Here is a 4,060-nt window from a genome sequence, read left to right as displayed (position 1 = left end):
AAAGAACTTAATCCGTAGTGTAATCTAATTAATAACCTTCCGATTAGGTATTTACAATCTGGTACAGTGTAGCTTCCAATTATGTAAGGGCATTAACGTATTCTCCGCGTTTTTGGACATCCCTTAACGTAGTGTATAGGTTGGGAATAAAAAAAGTCGCCCCTAATTCCTTTTGGGTCGCCCCTAAAAATGCCAGGTTTTTATACTATATTATTAAGATTTTTTTCTTATTATTAGGTTTTCTTTTTTTACTCTAAATAACTACCATGATATGGCTTCACAAAAAAAAAAAAAAAGAAAGAAAACTACCATGATATGAATGTGTTCAGTTTTTGGAAAAGAAATCAAAAGATTTAATAATTCAAGGAAGTAAATCGGAATAACAAGACCTTGTTTGTTTGCCGCTGACTCGACATGGATTTGATACAATAATCAAAGGTAGGCCTATCAATCTATGGCTGTTGTTTTGCTAAATAACTTTGGTTTGCTATTAATTTGAAGAAATTTTAATGAGAATCAAACTTTCACTCGTTCATTTTATTATTTATTTTTACTTCATACATAATACAACTGCAAATAGCCTTGCAATAATGAAAGATTTATATTGGCGCCATAATATCCCCAAGCTGCAGGTTTACATCACCTGATAGGAACAACTTCATTCTGACCCTGGATGTACATGTTTGCCCTCATCGGCACTGGGATGCCCATGTTCATGCACTTCTTTCTTAGGCTGATGTTTATGGCTCTGATTCTTAAGAACATATTTGGAGATGCCTCTAGCCATATTAACAAGGGAATCTACACTGATAAGAGGAGAAACTTTCTTCGCAAGTTCATCGTCGTTGATTTCATATTTTGTAGTCGATTTGATAGTGCATGAATCACAACCAACTTTCTCAATGATATGGAAGCTATCCATATAGAATGTTACCCCCATGTCTAAGTATCCTCCTTCAATCTGTTGCACTTCTCAAACACACCTGGAAGTAAATCGACGATCAGTTTAGGAAGATTAGGAGAGCTATAAACTTCCCATACATCGTCTGCTGATGCATTCACGTCGAATTCGTTCATAAGCTCATACCTCATTTTTCCTTGCAAAGGTTATCTTATTAGGCCGTATCTACGTATATTATTCTGTTTTGATGGATGTGTTCTGCTCTCGTAAAATATTGTGCTATTTATAGTGTAGTTGTCATGCTCAAACTGATTGAACAATTGGGAAGATGCATTTTTATCTTCATACTTTTTTCTTTTGAAGCATATTTTCGTACTTGATTATTTCAAGGCTGTTAATGGGGGTGCTAATTTGCTTGGGGGTATACCAACCCAAAAGCAAATTGTTGTTTTGTCTTATTTGTAAAGTGATACACCCCAAGTAATTTGGTACCCCTATTAGCATAGCAATCTGGGATTATTTTCACAAAAGTAACGCGACAATGTTTAAAGTATATCGGCCTGAAAAAAGTGTAAATTGTTTAAGCACATGGTCATGGTTAGATCGCCAGCACAAGAGCGTTTACCGACTAGTCAAGTGCGTTGAGAATTTACCGACTAGTCAAGATAACCGGGTTCTATGCTGTCAAGTAAGTTTGTAATGAAGATGCCTTTGATGATATGTTAGTTAAATTTGCGAGTTCCATGCGCTGGAAGTTGAAACCCTGAGATATGTTATTCCAATTGGTACGAACTGGATATTATTATTAACAAACACTCCAGTCATTTTTTGAAATCAGGCTATAATCCACTGCTCCCTGCAGTCAGTTTTTGCTACTGCTGAATTAAAAACTCCGTGTTTGCAAAAGAAACCATACACGATATATAGAGATTTTGGAGGAAGAAGTAAAGACTCCCAGTATCCAGCACAAGAAAAGAAGACGAGACGCAACAAAACACATAAAAATACATTGTAGTGAAACATCAAACACAAGGCCCTAGATCACACGTTTATTTTTGAGCCCTTGCTTACCAGCCAAACATCACATTTGCATGTTTGTTTTATGGTTAATTAATAGAAAAGCAAGTGGACTTTCTTAAACACTACCAATGCAAACACGAGTACAATCTTTCTTTTGATGGTCCTGCTGCCATAAGCTCATAACTTTAGCTCGATGACACCTTATACATCCCCTTATTATCTGCAAAACCAAACAAACAGAATAATAAACTTCTTACTCATTTTAAGTACCAAATGTGAATTCCAAGAACAGTAATGATAACCAGAATAAAATGCCTGTTAGTTTGCGTTTCAATGATTCTACTTCTAGGGTGTGTTAAAGATCTTCCTCCCGTTACCTTTTTTTTTAGATGCAAATTTGCTGGTATTAAGAAACACAAACACAAATAAAACGGAAAATACTGCATAGCTCATACACAGTTGCACCAATGCTTGGTTATAACCCTTGTAACCTGCACCGAAATAATTTCAGACAACAGTTAGTAGAATAACCCTAAAGGCTACACTTCCCGGGAATTGTGAAGTTGATTCGCGTACCACATCAGTCTTTATATAGACATGCATATTTTTTTCACAAATTTCGATCTGGGTTCCATGGTGGTGGTGACTTCAATTTCCCAACATACCGACTTCAAACAGTAGTCAAGTGAAATCATCTGAACTTTCACAAGGAGCAGCATTCCCTGTACTATAATTTCCAATTGGAACATGCTATAAATATATATTTAGCTGGGGATGCCTATTTTTCTCATTACTAGCTTTTTGTAATATTTCAGTTATGCTCATATCTTGAGTAACCTACGCATAATCAGTATCTTTTTTGATCCCCATGCAAAATATTCTCAGTTCAATTCAACCTTTCTTTCTCTCTCATCTCAACAAAAGGAAGAAGTAAATCTTACTAATTGTCATCGAAGACAAAAAGGACCGAACAAATTGATGAGAGTTGGCTCTATTACTTGATGAATTGTATATACGCACACAACTACATAGTGTTTGTATATATGGTTGCTGCTATCTGGGATTGCCTACATAGTATGTAATCTGACATGATAGGAACCAATTTCAAGATTTGATATTGTGAGCATACCTCTTACAATTGCAGTAGTTATAGAAAACGAAGCTAAACCTTATTCTTAAAAGATTACATCACATACACAAAGGTATGTTGCACAGCCGAAAACATGGGATGAGTGCATGCATCTAGCAAGGGAAGGTGCAAGTCTTAACTCAAGAAACAAGTCTCTACATAGTATGTAATCTGACATGATTGGAACCAATATCAAGATTTGATATAGTGAGCATACCTCTTACAATTGCAGTAATTATAGAAAACGAAGCTAAACCTTATTGTTAAAAGATTACGTCACTATGTAGCACAGCCGAAAATGTGGGATGAGTGCATGCATCTAGCAAGGAAAGGTGCAAGTCTCTAACTCAAGAAACAAGGGTCAAAACTAGTTAATACCATAGTGTAGTGCCCTCAGACCAGCTTCTGACATGGGATATTAAGAAAAGTGGACCGATAAGAAAATAAGTTATGGAAACCCACGCAACCGCTTGTCAACGTGAATTTTCCATCATTGCACAATGAAGAGTGCCATATATTACTAGATAATAAATTAAGAACAATAATTCAAGAGCTAACCTGCAATTGCAATGTGAAATCCTTGCAGAACTGATACAATCACATCTTCCTCTTCGGTTCTTTAGCTCAAATACCCAGTCTTTGCTCATAATAACCTCTTGTCCCATAGCAGTTGATTTCCTGATGCCCTCAGATCTCATAGCTATAAAAGTCATTCACAGTGTTTGAGCAAAGGAGTTTTCATAACAAGCCTGTGAGCAACCTTCAGGAAAGAGAGAGAGGAAGGAAGAGATAAAGGTGGAGAGAGACGGACAGAGGGATTGATAAGAGATGGTGGTGGTGGTGATTCAAGGCTTGTGACGAAAACTCCACGCAACTGTTCAACAAAGCGAATTTATCATCATTGAGCAAAAAATGACTTAACTAGGTCAAATATTGCATGCAGATCTTTGTCAAAGACAAAATTCATCCAGAATTTATGGGTCTGAAATATCAGTTTCTCTTAAAGCAAA

General features: G+C 36.3%; 2 long non-coding RNA genes across 3 annotated transcripts; both read right to left on the bottom strand.

Moving 5' to 3' along the window:
* Positions 1-504: 504 nt before the first annotated feature.
* On the bottom strand, positions 505-1,192 carry LOC113337701. Its single transcript, XR_003354393.1, has 2 exons — positions 1,088-1,192; positions 505-983 (listed from the first exon to the last, which is right to left on the bottom strand). It is a non-coding gene; the product is annotated as an uncharacterized LOC113337701 (long non-coding RNA).
* A 729-nt stretch (positions 1,193-1,921) lies between these two features.
* On the bottom strand, positions 1,922-4,034 carry LOC113337696. 2 transcript variants are annotated; one of them, XR_003354386.1, is made up of 3 exons: positions 3,609-4,034; positions 2,299-2,412; positions 1,922-2,141 (listed from the first exon to the last, which is right to left on the bottom strand). It is a non-coding gene; the product is annotated as an uncharacterized LOC113337696 (long non-coding RNA). The 2 variants fall into 2 exon arrangements; XR_003354387.1 differs by lacking the exon at positions 3,609-4,034 and adding an exon at positions 2,498-2,719.
* Between the last annotated feature and the right edge of the window lie 26 nt (positions 4,035-4,060).

The sequence above is a fragment of the Papaver somniferum genome, unplaced genomic scaffold, assembly GCF_003573695.1.
Source record: "Papaver somniferum cultivar HN1 unplaced genomic scaffold, ASM357369v1 unplaced-scaffold_173, whole genome shotgun sequence".
In the NCBI taxonomy this organism is placed as follows: Eukaryota; Viridiplantae; Streptophyta; class Magnoliopsida; order Ranunculales; family Papaveraceae; genus Papaver; species Papaver somniferum.
The sequence above is the reverse complement of the archived record's forward strand: the minus strand, read 5'-3'. Positions and strand labels throughout refer to the sequence as shown.